At 44.2% G+C, this 24,213-nt stretch overlaps 1 protein-coding gene across 1 annotated transcript in view; it reads right to left on the reverse strand.

Annotated features, from left to right (window-relative positions):
- Positions 1-22,609, reverse strand: part of FAT3 (FAT atypical cadherin 3) — a 394,564-nt gene extending 371,955 nt beyond the window's left edge. Inside the window, exon 1 of the mRNA XM_086882161.1 lies at positions 22,424-22,609. The gene's annotated coding sequence lies outside the window, so the exon portion shown is untranslated. The remainder of the gene's footprint in view (positions 1-22,423) is intronic.
- Between the last annotated feature and the right edge of the window lie 1,604 nt (positions 22,610-24,213).

A 24,213-nucleotide genomic window follows, 5' to 3' on the forward strand; every position in this document is an offset into this window, starting at 1 on the left:
GGAAGCTGAGAGATCCATGCCCTTTTGAACCAACAATGTGAAGCTCCTAACATGGCAGCAGATATCTCTGTTTAGGCAACACAACTCCAGCCTTCCTGCCTATTTAAGCATTTCAGTGCTCGCTGAGCATTGCACCAGTTGGCTTTGGGCCTCAGTCATTTGCGTGCCCTCCAAAAGGAGCCCATGAACACTGCCAGGACAATGGATACCAGTCAGAAGCTTTTAAAAGGAGTCGAGATGGAAGGGGAATACAGACTGCATCCAGACACTGTCAGCATCCAGACACTCTCAGAATGACAGACAGCTGATCAGATAATTCCTTAACCCAAAGGAAAATAAAATCCTCATGAATTTTCATAATGCATAAAGCCATTACAAAGAGCAAGGATGGGATAACGTGCTCTCTGACAGTGTGGGAGGACTGTTTGGGTCCCTGTATTTGGCACCATCTACTGCACCCGTCACTTGTCTTCCAGGAAGAGATTAAAAACTGAAGCTCTGAGAACAGGCTTTCACTAGATTAGCTCACCAGTTCTCTTTGCTTGCAGACCACATCAATTAAGCACAGTACTGACCTGGTATGAGGACAGCCCAAGTTCAAGCCCCTGCACCACTTGATTCAGTGCAAGCAGGCAGAGAAAATGGGCTTGATTCAAAAATTGCAGTACCCTGACACCTCTGGTTTTATGGAAGGGAAGGAAGGCAGAACACAACTGGACTGTTACAAATTAAAGTCTGATTTCAATCTTTTCAAGTTACTGAAACCCAACTGCATTTCTCCCATCAGCCTGAAACTGCCCCGCAAAGTTAGGAGAGGTAAAAGCACCTGGGACTAACCTGGTCCTGCCAAGCTGCCAACACTCACAATGACCATACCTCTATACAACCTTTTGTAGTTTACCTTGCCTTTCATGCCCCTGAGTGAATAGTCATGAGGACTTTTCACTGCTGGGTCAAACACTTCTCCAAATCTTTGCCAGCAAACTACGAAATCGTTTCGTTCTTCCATGTATCCAGGGAAAAATGCAGGAAAGCTCTGGAGAGCTTGCTGGTACTCCATGAAAAGTGGGAGGGTTACCAGCTTGAATGGAAGCAGAACATAGGTGCTGAACCATCACCAGCACAGCCAGCTTGCAAACACCACTCCATGCAAGGATGGGTTTTTTGTGTGGGCACAGGAGGAGTGAGACACAGGATTGCAAGAAAGCAGGAGGAAGAACATATTCTGAAGTTAGGGATGTTACCAGTGAGCTGGGCCAACCTGCTGCTGCCCAGCAGCGGTCACGGAGAAGCTGCTTATGCTTGGTCAGCACAAGCAGTACTGCTGTGCACCTCATCTCAGTACTAGAACTTGAACCCAGAAAATCTGATCCCAGTTCTCATCTCTACAGCAGCAATAGTTTAATCACAGCAACCATCTCTCTCACAGAAGGATAAAAAAATTGGCACCAGTGATGCAACACTGACCACTAGAAAGTCATTAGAAATGCCAGCATCATCATTTTAAATGTTCTCTGTTCATGGGCAATTTCTCAAAAAAAACCTACCAGGAACCAGGTTCAAAGAATAAGAACAGCAAGAAACAGAAGTGGTTTGTTTGGTTGGTTTTTTCCCCTAACATATCTTTAGTTGATGTTGGGCAAATCTTACTAGTGTCCTGCCTTAAGGAGAAGTTTTTTCACCTCCAGTGCTATCTCTCCCCTCAGGTAGTTCTTAAAAGTGAGGAATTAAGGTCACAGTGGCGATGTTGGTAACAGACCAAGCACTGTAACAGTGAATGTGTAACATGAAATGAAGACTGTTTTGTACTACCCCATCTCAGGTTTAATACTGTGAGAATTTATTCTTAAAGATGCTGCAGGTAAACTGGATTTGCCTGAATAGTCTGTGTGTGGTATCTCTTTACGCAGAGACTTTGTACTTCCTGACTCATTGCTCCATCACCCTTTGGCAGTAAAAAGAAAAAAAAAAGCAGCTAATCAAGCACATAGAATAGTCAGGATGCAGAGGAGGAGTGGTAAACTGCTAGAGACACAAGTTCACACTCCCTCAAAAGCCACTTCCTGTCAATCCATGCAAAACTATAACCACTCCATTCTCCACATTTCATCAGATTCAGTAACTGGTGTTTCAACTACACTTCACCAATGGACTAGAGAAGTTCAGACAGTTCTGAAGCCTTTTGTTGCCTCAAAACAAAAGCCAGCCCTTGCCTATTCAAAGACAATATGATGCACATTTTCATTCACCTGTGATATGCAGAGAGTTGCCAAGCACACCCTGAAAAAATTCATTAGACTCCCTATCTCTCATGGTATCCTTTGCTGGCTTCAGCTTCTCATAGAGAAAGGAAATAGCTAACTCTTGCATTTGTTCTTAGCAAGTGTTTTGGACTACACTTTGCTATGGCATGCAATAGCTGCCCTTTCCTCATCTCATTAAGGCTGTACTGATGTACCACACATTGATGAAATAGGTCTTGCTTTATTTTCATTCAATGCTGTGCCAAATTCAAATTTAAGAAGGTCACAATGGTTTCTCCAGCACAATCAGAAATGAAGAATAGCTTAAAAACAAACTACAAACCCAAAATGTTATTTCAGTTTTCCTCTCTCAAGTCTAGCACTGTAGAGTAAAAATGTCTGGATCGTTTCCACAATGAAAATATGTAAATTAATTACCCTCTTATGTTGATTGATGCAAGTTATTTTGGTTGAGAACAATGCAAGTCACCCACAGTTTACAAAACAATATGTCAATAAAATGAGCTAGACCTGCTTAAGAAAGTATTTGTTGTAGCCTAAAGCTATTTTTGCACATGCATAACCTTGAATTACAGTTTTTAGAAAAAAAATAGCACTTTCATGTTCTGATCAGCAACTAGTAAGTTGAAACTTGCTTTTCCTCACGTATTAATGAAGCTATTAATGTACCAGAAAAAAATACACGTAAGAAGGTTACATAGAGCATATTCCCATCCTTCATGATCCCAGCAAATGAGAAGTGACAAAACCGAAAAATTTACAGGAAAAGCTTTATATCAACGAAAAAATGCTTCAAGGCATCAAGTGTTACCCTCTCAGCAAGTTTTCTCTTCCTCCAACCCCCCCAGCCTATTTGCATGAAGAAAACAAACGTGTATAAACAAAACGTCACTACGGATGAAGCCTCACTTTGCATGAGAGCTCTGAAACACTTCATAGGACCTTCTGTAAGGGCCAGAGCTGCTTGCTGCTACAGCCTGACCTGTGACACCAACACCCACCCATCCTGGTCAAGAAGCAGGACACAATGCCACACCCATGCTGGGGAGGGCAAGAGGGACCCAGCAGAGGTGTTGGTAGAAAACAGGTTCAGGGTTGGAGATGCTGAGACAGTGACAGTAAAGACACTTCACACAGTCTGAGGTGTGACTACAGCTATCCATCAGATGCCAATGGTTAGGACCTGAACATACGTCACACTCCCAGCGTGCCCAGCTCAGGGCACACATCTCAAAACCCTTACCAAAGCAAAACCTTAAAAATTGAGGGCCCTGCCGGCCTGCTCTTTTTAAAATTTGGGCAAACTAAAATGAGTCATACGTACCAGAAATCTTCAAATATGCAAATATATACTGCAAGGAATCAAAACATTTACCCAACACCTGCTTGCTGGAGGATTTAACTCAGTCAACAAAATTTGCGGGTAACTCTCTGCTGAGTACCCAGCTTCTTGTCACCATCTCAGCTTCTGAGGATGAAGAATCTGGGATTCCTGTCAGAAAACTGTCTCCCACTCCTATCTCTTGTGTTAACTTTCAAGAGCAAGATGGGAGAAAACTGTGAAGTTTCACATTCCTCTGCAATCCAAGTTTCTGGAGAAAGCTCACTTCGTCACCTCCTCCCTCCTCTCAAAGCTCCTCCAGAGCCAGAGGTATAAGAAATCTGATTTTATTCACTCGCCTGAACTTGCAGCATCCTACATTACCACCTCTCTTGAGGATAGCTCTGGTATCACTCATTGCTGCTTGCTGCTCCCCAGAGTGACACCAGCTACGAAGGGCAGCTCAGGGACAATCCCCACCAGCCACAAAGCTCCCTGTATCAGCTGCAGAACAGACCGTGGGTCCTGCTAACTTCACTCTCCAGCTGCTAGGAAAAGTATTTCAGCTGCTGATCTGCATTACATTAAGTTGTTGCCCTAGAAACCTAAGTGATATTACAAATTCAAGCTAAAAAAAAAAATTGTTTATGCAAAAACTTTGTACTTCTCATTATACCTTTTCCCCCTCCCCATATTTCTGAAAAGGCCTAAAACCCAATAAATGCAAATAAAATCACAGAAACACATGAAGAAGCCTTCCAATTATAGACGGGGAGCAATTTCCAAACACTAATATTACCTGCATCTTTTTGGACATCATACTGAGACTCGGGAAACTAAAACAGTTATTGCAATGAGGTTCTATTACTCAGGTCCAATTAACAGTGGATGTAGAAGTGAAATGAGATAAACACTACTTTATGCTAGAAGTCTTACTGAGTCTGTGGCATTACCAAAGATCAAAAGAAGCATCTTAAGCAAGATATTCTCACTGCAAAATAAATAAATACATTTTAATGAGAAGGAAAATATCCTGTGTGTCAAGAATTAGCAACTTGAATGTGGAGCAAGAGACCCTGACTGCAATGGAAAGCAGACCTTAAAAACATAATATTAACCAGCAGCTTGCTTCAAGAACTCCCCCTATAATTCCTTAAAGCTCAAAATACAGAAGGAAATGTAAACTAATACATATTCTATTTCTGCAGGATACATATTTTCCCTACTTACCTCCTTACAGACGGATATTACTTCTCCATAGGTGTATTATCTCTCTGTATTTCTATTTACAGAAAGTAATAAAAAAAAAATGTATTAATCTGAGGCCACAATATAAACAAGGAAAAAAGTCCCAGAAGTCACCTCCCTGTCTCCTCAAAAATTTAGTCAAGATATATCAGATTGCAGTTGCTACAACAGAAAATCCAAACTAAAAAGACCTGAAACCATGTGAAAATCTAAGTAACTAAATAAACAAGAAATAAAGAGTAAGTAAATAAACCAATCAGAAAATCCAAGTAAAGAAAATCCAACAGAATATTTTTAAAGGTGGATGTGACCTGCTTTTTCATAACTTTTATAAAATAGATGAAGAGAAAAACCTTCAATCTCTTACAAAATTCTTGAAAAATTATTTTGAAAAATGACTGATTTAGATCACCAATTATGAGTTATACCTTTCCTGTAAAAAATAAGACAGAAAAAACAAGCAAAATATATTCCAGAATTCTTTTCTACCACTGACTTGCTAAAGCTACGGGAGACTAAACCATGCAACGATCCTAGAAGGAATACTCCAGCTTAACTGCAACCTGGACGTGCATTAGAAATACCCATACATCAAAATAAAAATCACACCAAACCATATCATATAAAGATTTTTATCTATTGGGTTGACTCCTCCTGAAGCAAAACACAGTTCTGGAGCTGTGCTATAAAACCAGCGATATCACAGACTCCAGTTTCACATGCTTCATTTTTGTGAACATGCCAAGTATTTCTCCCTTTCAATTTTAGGCTTAGATTTTATAGAAAAGCTGAACTCAGACAGCTATATCTCATACTAGAGATTTTATCAGGCCAGTTTTTCACTTCTGTTTGCACACTACCACATGAAATCCATAGTACTGCAAAAATGTTGTTTCGTGATTACATACTCCTGATGCAGGAGTGCCACGTCTAATGAAGCTCATGTCCTGTCGGATGAGGGACGTTCCCAGTTGGATGGTACTACCCAGGCTGAAAATAAAGCACCAGTCTGTACCCAAGAGGGGTACAGAGAAGAAAAGGAAAAGGCACTTCTCTTGTACTGTAAATTCATTGACGTACTTCCAAAGCCACTGAGACACATAAATATGGATGCTCCAAAATACCAAGTTTACTTTGAGAGACAGCTGTTCAATGAGGCTGTCCTAAAATTCCTTGAAGGATGGGCTGCAGAAACAAGACCCTATAGTAGAGAGAGACTTCCACCTCCCTCTGGAAATGAGAGCCACATCCACACCTCTAATAATTTCTTCAATTTTTATCTTTCAATAATGTATCCTATCCCTTCTATGGATTTATTCAATACTTTGAAGAAGATTGGACTTTTTGTCCCAGTCATTTGGTGGGCTTGACTTTCATTACTCCTGCAATTGATTCTACCATATAGCTGTGCATTAAATAAAGGATCATTTCTTCTCAGAAACTCTCCACTCCAAATATAAACCTGTTATACACCAAGAAATTATTTTAATATCTCATATGCCTTTAGTACTGCATCACTAGTTTTACAAACCTCCAGAAGATTCCAGAAATTGTTTGTATAACTTCCTTAGCCTGCAATGTAACAGGATGACTCAGTTAATTTATTTACACTTTCTTTAATTTGGCATGTTAGCCATCAGAGACATTACTTTGTTGTCAACTCCACTCAAATTCTGCCTTGTTAGCGCCTAGAGAAATCAATGCCATGAAGCACTTCATTTTTATAACTTCATCTTCTTTCAACCTAGAGCTTCATTAATGTGATAACTAAACAGGTACACAGCTCGCTGCCTCTCTACATGTTAAGTAAATTTATACAAAAATAAAAAGAGAAAAATTAGACAAAGATGCTTTTTAATTCCGTGCATGCACACACTTATTTTTTATTAAAGCATCTCATTCAAGTTTATGAAAGTTTTTTTAACTGTTTGGAGAATACCTAGCGGGTTTCAAGGTGCAACAACCATCTCGTTCTTTTTCCACCCTGCAGCCTAAACAACGGAAAAAAATTTTGGAAGAGATGGAAAATGGAAGAACACTTTTGTTTTTAAGTGTTTCTAAACAACTCTATTTGGGTGAAAAATCTTTCCTATCAAAGTCAAAGCAACCAGACGTAAGTAAAAATTTCAAAAAAAGTTCCAAAGCATTTTTAGAACAATGGCTCAACCATGATTTCTCACTATATTTTCCACTGAAGCAGCAGATTTGGCTTCCCAGGCTGCTGACAGGTCTCCTGCTGCAGCTTTGTACCCATCAGCCCCAGAACATTCCTGGCTTACCAGTACCAAGGCATATCCCACCCATCGCTGTCATTGCACCAGCACCCCATCCCAGTTCAATTCTTCCAGTTGCTTCAAGTTTCGTAGATCAAAACATCATTGTTCAATAAACATCAGTCTCCATAAAGTCTTTGAAAAGGTTTGAAATTTTATTTCCTTTAAAAAATTAAAGTAAGTAATGGTTAGTACTAATAGGCTTGATTCTGCCTTGTGTTGACATGTCCATGTGCTGATCCATAATTACTGCTCCATCATCCCCAGGATGTTTCCAAAAAAGGCTAACTGATACAGTCACATCCTCTTTCCTACTCTATCTTATGTGATCCCCAGATATACCACGACAATCGCATCATCCTTTCAATAACTTCAAACCTCAAGAGGCAGAACTACAACCATAATCACATAACTAAATAATGAGGCTTCCCAGTGCAAAATGGAAGCAAGAAGCATTCCCATTTTGCCCTGCCAAACTCCAGTCCTTCTTTCAGTGACCTTCTCATTATGTGCAAAATAATTGGACTCTCACCCTCACGCTGATTGGGGAGCAGGAATTGTGTCGTCACTTGCTCATCACGCAAATGGCTTTCTGAATCAGGGCACCTTGGCTCCTACACACCCCCTGTGACAGTAGCCCTGAGGTCCCTCTGCCACCCACGCCGTGGCACAGTTTGCCTTGCATGGGACACACAATGAGACAGTGCCTCGCACCAAGGTCAGCAATCACATGTGCAACACAATAATCTTGCATGGCCTCAATTAATCTGCTTTAGTCTCTCCATCCATAAAACCCACAGACAATGGGTTTGGCTGTCTCTGCATGGGAATGCAGGGCTGACACAAGTTTCATCTTTATTTTCAATAATCAAAATAAAATATGTTATCTGCAATTGACTACTCTTTGCTTTATGCAACCAACTCCTGATTAAATTGCCATCTCAACTTCCTCACTGTGTGAGAATTGCCAGTCTCTTTAGGGTGTTTTCCAGCTCGCTAACCTACTTGCTACCAAAAATACAGGCATTAATAGAATTTCCTCTCTCTTTTAATTTCTGCTATTGCCCTCTCTTCCTAATTGCTGCTTCCCAGATGGAGTTCCTATAAGTTAAGCGTGCTTACCTCTGTAAAAAACTTTCATCCCAAATTTCCACAAAACAATGCCCAAATGCCCTCAAGAGCAAAATATCTACAGAAAACATATCAGCAATTTCTAACCATTCTGGATCTTCAAATCAAGAGAAGCCTAGCAGTAACACAGCATCTCTTGTCTGTTTTCCTAAGTATCTTTCTTTACTCTTTTCTTTCACCAATACAGTTCCCTAACAGACGCTAGTGTGGTGGAACTACTGGAGGTCACTTAACTCACCCAAGATAAGTGGGGAATTTTTCTCATCCAACTCAGACAGCTAAAATTTATGAATCTAATCTAAATTAGTCAACTCCACTGCCACGGTAATCAATGTACGCAGCACAAATCACCCACCCTGAGTTCCTGGCCAGATACATGGGAAGGAAGGAATGAAACCCACCTGGAAGTGCTTATCATTAACCATAGGTCTGTTACTAAGCTGGGGCGACCTTTCATGCATGGAATTTCCTTATCTCTACCTCTGCTGATGATAAGGAGGCCAGCAGACCTGTCTTCTTTGGCAGGGAGGGCATCAGTTCCCAGGACTCGGACAAACGACAACTTATGGGTGATATTTGACTACCTCAATATCTGAACCAGCTTTCTTTAGAAAAATGCCATGTAACTACTTCAATGATGCTCTTAACAGTCTCTTATAGGAAAGGGAAGACCAGGAGGGAAACCTTATATTAAATCAATATGCACAGTGCCCTAACCAACACGAGTGACTTTTTAAGCACTGCAGTGCTAGGTCAAGCTTTTGTGTCTCCTTCCTCCTGGGCAGAATTGCTGAGCACAGTCTGCTGCTCATCAAAAATCTGAGGACAGCTGGGTCCCAGATCTCTCTCAACATCTAGTACTTATGGGGCTGTGGAGCAAGTCAGCTCACCTGCCTCTGCCTTGATTCCTTAATTTCTAAAACAGGAGCAAGTCAGGATCCTGTCCTAAGTCATGAAGCCTTTTGATATGTATCAGTGAAACAAATTACATGTTTGTGGACTGGAGCTGTGTCGCCACAGCACAGACATAAGCCTCCAGAAGGGGCTGGCTGGGATGACCAGTGAGACCATACCAGATAGCACCAGCTCGGGGCTGCTTAGCAGCATTTTCACTCATTATCAGTCATTCCTATCGAACTGCTCCATAATCTCCCTTCTTCTAAAGGCTTGTCTTGTGCAACACTAAATACCAAGATATAGTAGATATTTTCTGGGAACTCATTAAAGAAAGCAATTTCTAGAACAAATCAGGATCCTGTGTCTGTGCAGTACTACTACTACTGCAGGTGGAGCACAGGTCTATCCATTTATGGATAATCCTAATCCCTTCCTAGGAGACAGACCTTTGGGACCTGCTGCTAGGGGTGAGACAAGCTAACATCAGCACTGAAACTTTGACCCTCAGAGATTCTGCAGACTCGTACAACACAAGACAATGCAAGACCTGAAGGCAATAGACAATAACATCTCTCTCAAATGAATTTGGGAAATATTCTCTAACGTGTCAGAGTTACAGGGTTTCCACTTTTCCCTTCAGTTTTTTTCCAATGGAAAAAACACAGGGACAAGGATGGTAAAATGGTTTCCTTGGAGGGACTGTTGATCTGTAGACTTACTTCTTCATTCTGTTAACTACTAAGTGAGTACCTTGGGGCAGATTTCAAAGTCTGAGTACTACAGAAGATCCCAAACCTTTATATGTTCACAGCACAGACAGCAATGAAATCTGCTCCAACTCAGGATCCACACTTTCAAGAAGAAAAGAGTTACTGGTTCTGTAAATGGTGGCAAGCCCCACATATCTCATTCCAGTTTTTATCCCAATGACCTAATATCAAAGTCAACTCATGAACAGGCAGGGAAGAGATGTTAAGAACTAAAAAAGAATCAGTACAGGAAAGTAAGCTAGATAAAGGTTTTTCTTTTAAATTAACAGCCCGATTGATACCTTCAAAACACACAGTCTGGTGTGTTTTTAGCTTAATTGTGTGGTTTTGTTTGGCTCATAATAAAATAACATTATTTCAAATTAAGTGCTCCTGCTGGGAATAGCAAAGATGAGATGAGTTCAGTCTACAGCATTTCTGCATCTAGATCTCAATAGCCACCTGATTCCTCCAGCTGCACCTGGGGTTGACCTGCTGGAACAAGCAGGTTGAAGTACCTCCATTTGCAAGGGACAGCATGCAACTCTGCATGATGGCTGATTTTAAAATCCTTCTGTGTAAACAGCTTGCACTCAGCAATCACTCTGCAAAGGGCTCTGCTCCTGTCTCCACCCAAGTCATCAGCTTCAGCCTTATGCTCATTGCCCAAAAGGAAGGAAGGAAAGAGCAAACCAACCAGCCACACATCTCCCTCAGGAAACACATCCAGAATTAATCCAACTTTGCCATTTTCACAGAATCTCAGCCCCAGAACTTCCTAGCAGGTATATGAAAAGCAGATACACTCAGAGACTTCATTTTCCCTTTGGATAGGAAGCCTGGCACTGACTTTATTAAGGCATATTTGAGAAAATGCCATGCCACAGGCAGCTCTAGCTTTAGAAGGCTGTTTTGATAGACCCAGAGCTGAGTATTACTGCAGATAAAGCTATCCTAAAAATCCAGCCCTGAGCTGTCATTTCATTACACTCAGAACTGTCTAACCAAGAAAGGTTTTCAGCTACAACCTGGGCTTACGTTTTTAAATATTTGTTATAGCTAGCCCTGGATACTTTGGTGTGAAACTTGATCAACATGTTGATATATGCAGAGATTAAGTCATCCAGCCTCTACTGGCAAGGAAATGAACATTCACAAGTCACTATTCCTTTTGTCTGAAATCCAGAGAATCAGAGTCTAACCTCAGCTTCATTGTGGTGGATGGAAAATGACTCCAAAACTACCAAGAACTACTTAACCAAGAAAAGCAGAAACTAGGACTTCTGCTGACCTTCAGCAACTAATACAGTTACACTGTCAGTACCCTAAAGACAGCCAACACATAAAGTGCATCCTTGAAGGTGCCCAATCCTATTAGGAACAAACTTCAAACACATAGGAGCAACATTATTTAAATCCAGTAAAGACATACCACGGTAACAGCCACAATCCTGAATGTACACACACACACTGCACAAGAACTCCCACTCCACACAGGATAATGACCTACATAATTCCTGCTTAATGACTCCTATTAGAGCCAGTGCCTATCTCCATACAACCCCTGAAGGGCATCTGTGAGGATGGCCGTGAGCACAGCATGCTCTGTGGCCATGACAAGCTCCCTGCCCAGCCTGCCTGCTGTGCAAGCCCCAGCTGCCCAGGAGCATCAGCCACCAGCACATGCACTTGGGTTCACCAGCTCTGGGGAGGGCTTCACCTCTGGCTGCAGTTCTGGTCCTGGTGGCAACATGTGAACAATACTCAAGGTGCAGGGTTGGCATATACAACACGACTATCCAAGTGAGTAATGATGCTCCTACAGCTCCAGCAACACATCAATCAGGAGAAAAAAAAACAACCAAAAAACAGTAACGTAAGGGATGAAGCATTCCAAAGACACCAAATTTGGAGAAGTCAAATTTGATTCAATCTCAGTCAGATCCTTTGTACATCACTGTCTCTCAGAATCTATGTCCAGAGACATTTTCCACCTGTGTGTACTTAGCTAAAAAAAAAAACTAAGTCTGAAAGCCCATTTTAGGCTTTTCAGTCTAAGAACACCAAACAAAGACATCAGCTATGCTGTTCTAGCCATGCTGAAAATCTCAGGTATTTAAGACAGCTTAAAAAAAAAAATAAATAAAGTAGTTAAAGGCTAGTATAGCTGAAGTTCCCTATCCATCTTTCTTCTTCTCCCCATTCCCCAGACAGGTATCTAGCATAGTCCAGGACCCCGAAGCTTCCACGTTCCTTTACTGAATCACCACCATCAGAAAACTGCACTCTCCCTCCCACTGTTTCTTTTCCCCACCCTTCACTCCCCCACATTTATTAACCCATGCCCAGACAGAGCAGTACATTCTAGTCTCTCCTGACCTACCTTGCAATCTCTCCTCCCTTTCACTTTTCCTTTAGTCTTTCCATACATACAATCTACACGTGAACAAGTCAGCTGCGGATCAACTGATATGTGTTAATGTTCAAGAATCATTTTAGCTGCCACTAAACCACCACAGAGAGAAACAGCTCTTGGAAGGGTGCTCCAGAATGCAGCTTCTGGTATCAGTGGAGAAAACAGAGAGAAAGGAAAACAGACAGAAAGAAACCACATCCTGCTGGTTTAACATGGTATGCCGACTTTTTCCTTACACCATGATAATCCACAGGGGATCACCACTGGCTTAATTTCCGAAAGGGCTATTCAGGCTCCCACTGTCAGCGTGATCTGCTGGTTTACTCCAAAGCAGAACTCAAGCACACGCTGTGCAAGCTCAGAGGAGCAGGGCCCAGCATGAGTCCAGCTACACCTCACCATGGCAATTCACCCAAAGATAAACCACATCACAGATTGGCAAAGGTCAATCCTCACAGCCCCGACAGCAGGATGTGTGCCTCACCATTTCCTCCTGACCTCACAATATGGCTGTAAAAGCACACAGAAAATCTGGTTATAGTCCTAATGATCTCAATCGCTATGGCTTTTACTCATGCAATAAACCACACCAAAAGAGCATTGTGGGCATCTTTAAATATCCCCTGCACCAAACACGCTGGGTAAAGAACCTCCCAAACAGATGCTGCTGTGCAAAGCCGAGGGAAGCGAGCCAGCTGCCTGCACAGGGCAGCAAGGCAGGCTGGCAAAGCCTCATCCTGTGCATCAAAGGTGATCCAAAGCTCACGCATCATTTGGATAAAACTCTGTTCACACATGGAAGGTCAACAGTACAACTTTAAAACTGGTTTGCTCCCTGAAGACTCATAAAAATCTCAGAATTATCCAGCCTCCTGGGTCCAGGTAAGTGGCAGAACTGTCAAGAGGCTTTACCATCACAGTGCCTCCAGCTATTCAGTATCTGACAACATGGAAGGCTTTTGCTACCAGAAGGCAACATCTGCCTTTTCGCTCTGTTTGCATCACGGCCCCAGATGAAAACCTGCAGCTTAAAATAACAATAGTAACAATTACTCCTGCTGTCGTTCCACCCAGTCCTCTAGCTTCTCTGCCAGAGGAACACTTCTGGATAGTGCAGACTTTGTCTCCGTTTGAACCACTATAATAATATGGACACCCACTACCAAGGACAAAGCAGAAAAGTGAAAGAACAAAGAAAAAGGCTGGTCTTCTCTAAATGAAACCAGCAATTATGCTTCCTTGAAAATCCTAGCAGTGAATAGTGGTGTCTCAATTTTGAGTAAAAAATATCACAGCAAGCCTCTTGAAAAAATGTCCCTGTAAAACCTCATCTCTGAGTTTATTGACAACCAGTGTATCCATCACTGCACTACAGGAAAAATCCATAAAGCTAGGTCATCCCAACACAAGCTGGCAACTCTACCTCACATGCAATCACACCACAAAGATGCAGCCATGCAAACAGAGACTTCACTCACCTGGACTGCAGCAAGAGCTGCCATTACCTAATTACCACACAGAGGATGAATGAAAGAATTTCAAACACCAGCTTTCAAAAAACACCCAAAAACAAAACCTGAACAACCATCCTAACCAAACTCACCCTACACATGCATATTCCAAAATTAACTGTTTATTTAAATATGGACACATGGATAAACAAGAAGCTCTTGGACAAATTCAAACACAAAAAGGAAGCTTCCAGAGGATGGCAGTAAGGACAGGCAGCCTGAAAGAAATACAGAGAAACTGTCTGAGCAGACAAGGAACAGGTTAGGAAAGCCAAAGAACTGACAATAAATTCTGGCCAGGGATGTGAAGGGCAACAAGAAAAGCTTCCACAGGTACAGCAGTGATAGAAAGAAGATTAAGGAAAATGTGGCCCCTCTCCAGGAGGAAACAGAAGACTTGGTTACCTGGGATACATAAATGAATGTGGTACTCGTGAGTTTTTTACCACAGGTCTTCCTTGTGAAGTGCTCCAGTCCCACTACCCAAGTCATAGAAAGCAAAGTCAGGGACATGGAGAAGCAATAACCACATACTGCAGGACAACATGACATTCAAGAGTATCTATGGAACCTGAAGGGGCACAAATCCACAGGATCTGATGAGCTGCATTTGCAGGTCCAGAGGGAACTGGCCAAGGAAGTGGCTAAGCACTATCTACCATATTTGAGAAGTCATGGCACGCCCGCAAAGTTCACACTATTGCATTAAAAAAGGAAGAAAGGAAGATCCAGGGAACCACAGGCCAGTCAGTGTCGCCTTTGTACCCAGCAAGATCACAGAGCAGATCCTCCTCAAAACCATGCCAAGGTACATGGGAAATAGGGAGGTAACTGGTGACAGCAAACACGGCTTTACTAAGGGCAAATGATGCCTGACAGATCTGGTAGCCCTATTCTTTGGGGACACAGCATTGGTGAATGAGGGATGAGCAACTGACATCATCTACCTGGACTTGTGCAAAACATTCAACACTGTTCTGCACAACATCCTTATCTCTAAGCTGGAGAGACATGAATTTCATGGGTGGACCACTCAGTGAATAAGGAATTTTCTGGTTAGTCACGTTCCAAGTGACTTAGGGGGTAGGTACTGGGAGCAGAACTTTATCACCTCTGTCGGCAACGTGTTCAGTGGGATTGAGGGCACCCTCAGCAGCTCTGCAAGTGACAGCAAGCTGTGTGGTGAGGATGAGATGCTGGTGGGAAGGGATGGCATGCAGAGGGACCTGGACAGGTTGGACAGGTAGGCCTGTACAAAACTCATGAAGTTCAACAAGGCCAAGTGCAAGACAAATCCCAAGCACAAATACAGGCTGGGAAGAAAACCGATTGAGAGCAGCTCTGGGGAGAACTTGGGAGTCTTGGTGAATGAAAAACAGAACTTAAGCCAGACATGTGAGCTGTCAGCCCAGAAAGCCAACCATATCCTGGACTGCATGAAAAGCAGCGTGAACAGCAAGTTGAAGAAGGTGATTATCCCCCTCTGTTCCACTTGCATGAGACCCCAACCTGGACCAGTGCATCCAGCCCTGTGAGCCTCAGCATTAGAAAGACACAGACCTGTTGGAGTGAGTCCAGAGGAGGGCCACAAAGATGATGAGAGGACTGGAATACCTCTCCTATAGGCTGAGAGAATTGGGGCTGTTCAACCCAGACAAGACAATGAACTCAGGAGCCTTCCTACCATCCTTCCAGTACATAAAGGGAACTTTCAACAAAACTCAAGAGGGATTTCTTATTTTACAACATAGTGAGAGAATAAGGGAATGTCTTAAAACTGAAAGAGGTCAGGTTTAGATAAGATATTAGGAAAAAATTATTTGCTGTAAGGGTGGTGAGGCAGTGAAACAGGTTACTTAGCAAAGCTGTAGCTATTCCATCCCTGGAAGTGTTTAAGGCCATGCTGGATAAAGCTTTGAGCAACGTGATCTAGTGGAATGTATCTATGCACATGATAGAAGGATTTGAACTACCCAATCTTTAAGGTTCCTTCCAACCCAAACCAGTCTAGGATTCCATGAAATATGAGGAGTCATCAAAAACTTTCTCCCTGTAGCAGAATACAAAGGCATCCTCTTAAGACTCAGGATGCCATGATTTGTATAAGCAATGTGGGAAATAATCATGTTTAATATTAAGAAGATACTAGTGCTACACATCTGACAGCAAAACTGACATTTATACTGTCATTATATGCACTTATCATCAAGTGTAACTTGCACTATTGTGCAAAGTGCTCAGATGGTTCAAAGGCAAAAATAACGTATGTGCAATGTTATTTAGGAATATTAATAAGCTCCTTTATTTTAAGATACAAACCATTAATAGCAGTTCTGAAGTGGGCTCACTTTTGACCTTTAACAACATGCAAGTGTCTGTAATTTTTGTCTGATTGTTTAGATTTTGATTGAGAGAAAGTCCTGAAGCTACAATTAAACTTGCAGGCACCTTCTCTCACTAGGCTTCCTGCAACAGCTGGAAGACTCTTTGAAGTCTGCAAAGACATGGAAGAAATGTTATTTATGGCTGGTTTGCACAGTGCAAGCAGAAACAAGTTGTATTTCTGGTTCATTTCCAGTGCTGGTGACAGATCATTTCTCACCAGCACTACAGGAAGTCTTCAAAACTATTTCCCTCTACCCAGATGCTCTACAGGGCCAAGCTAAGAAGCTGGAAATGCTGCAGGACAGGATTTCAAGAGCTCTGAATGGCCCAAATGCAGTTGTTATTACAGTCAGCATTAAATCTCACCACCAGCTCCACTGAAGACAGAAGTGGCCTAACTCATCCTGTTGATGGCTACCTGCCTGGAAAGCCCAGAACATCTCAGGATGGTCTGCTAAACTCATTAAAAACCTTAATTTTTTAAAAATCAGGGATGCCTTTTAAAAGAAGTGAGCAATCAGCTTATTTAGTAGAAAAGGAAGGAGGATTTCAGTCCAGAGAAGCCACCCCACATATTGCCACATCTCTCCAACCAGCTCTGCAGACAAGGGATGGAGCTGCGGACTCTGCAATAGAGGGAGAGAGCACCACCAGCAGAAGCCCTGCAGCAGGGGCTGCACTGTGTTATAATGGCACATGTATAATGACCAGGTCAACACGCACTGATGTCAAAGGAAGTTACACTCATGCACTGGAAGCCATACAATTAGTAGTGTCATCATCTAGGAGAAAGAAATAAAATACTGTTTTCTCCCAGGCAAAGCCACTGGTGATTTCATTTGTGTTAACTTGCTTTAAGTGCCTGCAGGGTCCACGCCTTTGATTTACTGTGGATGACAGGCAGTACAGGCACAGACACATTTAGGTATAATTATTATAGTAACCAGGCTCATACAGCAAGAACAGCAGCAAAATCAACAACAGCTCAATAGGACAATGGAGAATTTTCCAACACAAACCCCTACATCTCTCTACATTCCTGAAACCCTACTCAAGGTCTGCTCTTGATTCTTTCAAGAAAAAATAAAGAGTGAAATCAGAAGTTTTCACATCATTAGTAGCATTGCCACTAATCCCATGCAACACCAATTCCACCCAAAAACACCCTATATGTTGCATTTTTCACAGAATCATAGAATCACTTCTGTTGGAAAATACCTCTAAGATCATCCAGTACAACCATTAACCTAGCACTGCCAAATCCACCACTAAACTATGTCCCCAAGTGCCACATCTACACATCCTTTAAATCCCTCCCAGGATGGTGACACTTCCCTTGGCAGCCTCTTCCAATGGTTGACAGCCTTTCATAAATGAAATTTTTCCTAATACCCAATCTAAATATCCCATGACATGACATAACACCATTTCCTCTTGTCCTATGGATTTCTACAGTGTAGAAGAGACAGATCTCCACTTAGTTATAGCCTCCTTTCAAGCAGTTGTGAAAGTGATAAGGTCCCCTCCGAGCCTCCTTTTCAACAGACTAAACAACCTCAGAAGCTCCTCAACAGCACTTGTGCCCCAGAGCCTTCCCCAGCTCCGCTGCCCTTCTCTGGACACGCTCCAGCCCCTCAATGTCTTTCCTGCAGTGAGTGGCCCAGAACTGAGCACAGCATTTGAGGTGTGGCCTCAGCAGTGCCGAGTACAGGGGACGGTCACTGCCCTGCTCCTGCTGGCCACACCATTGCAGATGGAAGCCAGAGCACCACTGGCCTTCTTGACCAGCTGGGCACACCCTGGATCATGTTCAGCTGCTGTTGACCAACAGCCCCAGGGCCTTTTCCACTGGAAAGCTCCCAAGCTATTCTTCCCCCAGTCTGTAGCACTGCACATGCAGTTAAGAAAAACAAGCAAACTAAGAACAGCATCTCTCCCACACTGCATCACTTGATGTATATTCTAGTCCAGCACCCAGCAAACCCTGTCTCCAGCTCAGCCCTCCAGTTCAGGCACTGAACTGAATACATTACTTAGGGCTTAGACAGAGAGCGAAGATACGACGATGGTTATCAACTCTTTGATTTGCACGTATCTAAAAAAAAACCAAAACCTGCAAACCCAGAAGCTGAAAGTCCATGCAGATCCCAGAGCAGAGGTTTGAACGACAGCCCAGCAGGGTTTGCTCAGATCCCTCTTCACAGCACTGCCATCTTTTGCATCCTGACAGTATTAACAGTGCCCAAAATTAATTTGCCATTAATACATGCATCCAGATGTTAACCACTCATATGACTTCAGGGTATAACATAATGCCTGTTAAAATATCTATAATATTTTATACTGGGACAAAACGAGGCCTGTGCACCTGCATAAAGTAAATAAGAATTAGTACTGTTTTGGTTTAGATGCATAAATCCTCACAGCAAACAAACTGAGAGACATTAACAAGATATAATTTATAAAGGTTCAACATATTCTCCTTATTTAAGTATGTTAAAGTAAGGATGCACATGCCAAACAGGCTACTTAGTTTCACATTAGTTTATATTTTCATTTCTTTCATCTTCATACAGAAGCAAAATACCTAAAAGTCTGGCATGAATGCATGGTAGAAGAATGTACTGTGAAAGAAAACTGTCTGCACTGGAATTGCAGACACTACAGTGCTTCCACTGGGAAAAAAAAATAAAAAAATCAGACAGATTCAAATACCTCAATCCTACTCAGTATTTTTGGTATATATTAACAAGCCCTCTTCTATTCCACTGAATATAATAAACTGAAGCAACACATTCTTGTTGCAACGATCAGTTTTACTACATGGCCATGACCTGGACCAGCTTTCAATCAGCACTGATTAAATGCATATTCTGATATTCTGTACCACATACCTTTCAAGTCTTGGAAAAAAGTAGCAAACACTTCCCATTTGTCACTGTCATGTAACATAAAAATTTATCTAGATGCTGGATATATGAAGTGTCTCTGAGAATAACTCACTAGATCACATACATACAGAAAACTCAGTCAGTATGCATAGGCTAAGTAGGGTTGAATTAATGAATGTACTGTTGCTTCACATATTGAATGTCTGTCACTAAACCGATAATTTGCAAATGCAGAAGCAGGGACTGGGAGATGCACTGGCTGCAGGCATTGGCAGATCCCTCCTCTGCAGTTTCAAGAGTGTGCTCCAGTTCAGAGTTCTCGATCCATGTTCCTGGGAATGACTCAGGACGCAGGCAGCAAGGCAGTCGGCATGTGTCCACATTTGGGGTTTTGTTTCCACTCCTATCTGCCCTGATACCCTTCCCAAGAATGCTGTGCTTGTGAAAGGCACAGCATGACATCCTAGGAGACTTCCATCTTCTCTGCCTAACAGACTCAGTCTGGGTGGCAGCAGAAAAGCAAAAGCTTCCCCAGAGAATACACCAGGATTACCAACAAGAAGGGAGAACTACTTCTGGATTGAAGTTTCGGCCCATTGTCTTCCATGGCAAAGCTCCCACTGAAGCCAGCACAGCCACGATTTCACCTCTGTCACAGCAATTTTGAGTCCCTGCCCATTCTGCCTTGGAACTTCCAGCCAGCACAATAAGGGTCTTAACAGTGCCAAGAGCTTTTGTGTTATGTACTGCAGGCAGAAGTCATGGAACCCTTCACATAAGCAAAAAAATACTCATCAAACAGTTAGAAAATTTAAGACACTGCTGAACTGTAAGAGATTCAAACCTGCATCCAGAAGCATGATGTTTCACACTGGCACAACATTCTAAAACAAACCTTATCCTAACCAACTTCCTGTCCTTCACAAAAATCTGCCTGTAAATACAAGCTGTATGACTGCAGTTGGCATGTGTCGGAAGACATTTTAGAACTCAGCACAGAAATATATCTGTAGTGGAACAGCATCTACAAACTGCTCCCAACAAGCAATGGTTAAACACCCTAACTACCTCCTAATTGTTCATTTCATTGTATTTGACAGAATCTCAACCAGAGTACATCAGGTCACAGTAGCGCAACATAGTAGGAGACATGACAATATAATCCACTGGAACAGAAGTCCCTCATGTGAGAAACTGAGCAAGCCAGCAAGCCGAGGGGGAAACCGAGGGGGGCTATAGCCCATCACTGTCTGGCACACAGGATAACAGCACAGTAACATAACACACGGTTCAGGAGCCGTCCTACGCACCATCAGCACACAGGTATGGAGCACAGTCATTACAATGCCAACAGATGCTGTGTTAAGAATCAAGCTTAAAAATAAACAGTAACAAAAGTAAATAAAACTATGATTTACTGCATCAAGACAAGCACAGCCAATCTGTTGATTTTCTACAACACTAGCACCACCAAAGGATCAGACAGAGGGATATCCACAGTTTGCAGTCCTGCAGTACATTGTCTCCTACCTGGCTCTCTCAGCTAGACTCCAGTGTTTTTTGGAACACAACGATCACACCTGTAAGCTCTTTCTTTGCAGCACTCTGAAAGAGCAAGCTGGATCTGGAGAGATCACTCCTTCTCTCCTTGCACCCATCACCAAGTCCTCTCCAAGCAACAAAAGGAAATTTTTGTTAACTTGAAGGAGCAGCCCTCTGAATGTCAAGAGGAAAAGACAGACAAGTACTAGCCAGGCTGTTCTGCTTTGTTCTGCTTTCCCAGCTAATGCTTACACCCTCCCACAACTGCTCCAGACCAGGAATGAGTCCTCATTGAAAGCAAGTAGAATAGTGCAGCAACTCTCCTCTCCATTTCTCACAGTTCATCCTCTCCTGATTTTTAATTCCTTTACTGAAAGCTCAACCCAAATTTCATAAAGCATTTGCTAAATGGGAGATAAGTTAGAACACCTGTGCCTGTGGAGAGGACTTTTTCTTTCTTTCTGTTGGACAGAAGTTGGTTAAGAACACACAAACCCTGGTGAAAAGATCCACCTCTCTAAGCTGTCTGACAGCACTGCAAAGGGAAAGCAAATCAGTACGAACAGAATCATTCATTTCCTCGAATCCCTTCCTTTTAACCAAACTTGATGCGTTAGTACCTCTACCGGGATGCCAGTGCTGACTTCCCTTTGTGTCCCATGTACTTATACGTATTTTAATTGAATCTGGGACTAAGGATGCTCGGCAACGCTTAATCTTCCCAACAACAAAGCAAGGGCACTAAGCCACCGTGAAAAATAGTAATAAAAAGAAATAATAAAAAAAGGTAAAAGACACCCACTGAAGCATTCCTTGGGGCACTGGGGCTCTCTTTTCCTCCTGTAAATAATCCAGTGGGATTCAAAAAGCGGGCAGGAGAGGCTGGGTTACTTCCTTTAATAGCAGAAGTTAGAGCTGGGAGCGCCACGTTTAACCCATGGCCAGCCGGAGCAGGTTCCCTTCCCAGGGGTGCACCCCCAGCCCTTGCACGCACACACACGCATTCTCACACGGTCCGAGATTCCGGAGAGGGCAGCCCCCGGCAGGGCGGAGGGGATGGGGAGCCCGCAGCGAGCGGCCCCAGCAAAGCGCGGCAGGGCCGAGGGGACACGGCTGCTGCCCCCGCTGTCCCGGGCGGAGCGCTCCCCCAGCTCCAGCCACAGCCCCGGCTCCGGAGCCTGCGAACGGGGACAAGGCGAGCCCTCCCTCCTAAAAACACTGCGAGAAACTAGACGGACAGACAGATAGACAGAAATACCAACAGGCAGGTCCTCCGGTAGCACCCGTTTCTCCCCAGCCCAAGCAGCTGCAGTCAGTCCCCAGGCTCAGACAAGAGCAACTGCAGCTGAAGAGCAGCGACAGACACGCACACCCCCTCTCCCTCGCTTCCACAAGTTTAAGAAAAAAAATAAAAATCATCAACCTCCCCCTCAAAAAACATTACCACCAAAAAACCTACAACATAAAAGCACTTAAAGGGCAGCGAGGAAAATTTTAAAACACGAAACCCAGCTCTTGCCCGCTTGCGAGCTAATCCCCGCTGCGAAGCGGGAAGCGCGCCCGGGGCAGCCGCCCGCTGCTGCACCTTGCGGGGCAGAGCGGGAGCGGGAGCGGCGGCTGACGGCGGCACACGGGCACGGCGCACCGACGCTGCCACGGCCGAGACCCCGCCGCAGAAGTTTCCCCGAGCGGCGGCCGCAGCCCCCGGAGCCCCCGCGCACCGCCGAGTTTGGCCGGCGGAAAGTTTCTCCGCCATCGCCTCCGCGCCCCTCCCCGAGCCCCAGCGGGTACGCACCGGCCGACTCAGCTCCGGGCGCTGCCCCGCGGCCTCCCGCGCCGGGTCTCCATGCCGCCTCGGGGGCCGCCGGGCAGCGGCGAGAGGCAAGGAACGAGGCGAGTGGGGCGCTCCCCGCCCGGCGCCGCGCCGAGCCCAGCGCAGCCCAGCGCAGCCTGCCGGGAGCGCGGCCCGCGCCCGCCTCCCGCCCGCGAGGAGGGACCGCGCCGCCGCCCGCCCCGGCCCCGGCCCCGGCCCCGCCCGCCGCGGGGCTCCCACCGCCCGGACCGGCCCACGGGGGGCCGAGGAGGCGCTCGTGGAATGTCTGTCCTCCGGGGAACTCGCCCAAGGTCATCCGCTCCCGGCAGGGCGCCGCGCCGCCCGGCGTCCCCCGCTGCCCTCAGGGGTCCCCGCTCCTCCCCTGCCGCCGGGCGGGCGGGCGGGCAGTGCCGGCTCTGCGCTCACCGGCGGCCGCTCCCGTCCCTGTCCGGCGCCGCTTCACCTGCAGCCCGGCCCTGCCGGGAGCCTGGTCCCCGCGCCGAGCAGCGCCAGCCCGGTGACCTCCGACGGGCTATGCCCGGGTGGGCGCTGGCTCAGCACGGGACGCGCTCCGGGGCCGCAGCCCGGTCGCAACCTGCCTGTGATCGCAGCTGGGTGGCTGAGCCAAGGATCTGTGAGAGCCTGTGACACTCTGCTGCAAAAGCTACACCTGTCCAAAGAGCTGGTCCTTTAGCTTCAGTAGGGAGGAAATATACTTGGTGCCTTCTGCGCTTGAGCATTGATATCCACGTTCTTACTCTGGCTATTTTAATGGGATGTTGTGAAGAGGCACCTGTTTGATCATCTGTTCAGTTTGTTTCCTTCACCAACAGCAGAGCCCAGGCCCCTGCCTGATCAGGTATCTCATTCAAGAGAGAAAGAGAATGATCACTTTAACATCTTTTTTCCTATGTATTTTTTTTTTTGATTTCTACCTTCAGCTATTCCCTGCTCTGCAAGAGCTTTGAAATGCTGCTACTTTTGCTTGTTTTCTAGTTTGCTGTTCTCACTTTGTCCATTCCTCCCACTTGGCTGCAGGTCACATCTGCTAAACCCATGTACAGGTAAGAAGGTCCCCGTGAGGACCGGCAGCATAGCGCCAGTCACTAGCTCCAGAAAACACTTGTGCCCTGGGCAATTTGCTGCTGTAATTTAGAGTGAAGGTGAAAAAACAAGTAAGCAAACAAAACCAACCAGCAGCTCCACGCTAATCAGAGGGTCCAGGATAATAACCACAAAGCATGAGGGCATAGGCTACACTGTGAAAAAGGAGGAGGATAATAAATACAAGAACTGCTTGTAAAATTTAGCAGCTGAAATAGAAAGTTCTACAATGGAGATGTGTAACAAACCCCAGCTTTGTTTAAAATCTACAATGGAGCTAATGATTTTATACCCACCACCTGGTTACACTGGTCATGGAAGGTGTTCTTGATGTATTAAAAAGCTATTTAGAAGTCACAAGTTCAGAACCTCACTAAATGAACACAGAAAGGAGATGTCCTATTCCAAAAGGCTCATAATCCACATTAAAAAGACAAATTTGTAGTGGGAGGAAAGTGTATTATGCTGCAGATGGCACTGAGAAAGAAACCGATTTGCCCAAGGTCATGCAGGAAGTCTGTGGCAGAGCCAAGAACTAAACACAACGCTCCTGAAACCCAGACTAAAAATAGTGCTTGATAATTGCACATGAACTCCAGAAAACACACATTACACAGATAATCATCTTTTGACCAGTATTTTGGAGTTATTGGGCTCCAGTTCATTAT

This window comes from Cyanistes caeruleus, chromosome 3 (genome assembly GCF_971803275.1).
Source record: "Cyanistes caeruleus chromosome 3, bCyaCae1.hap1.1, whole genome shotgun sequence".
NCBI classification, from domain to species: domain Eukaryota; kingdom Metazoa; phylum Chordata; class Aves; order Passeriformes; family Paridae; genus Cyanistes; species Cyanistes caeruleus.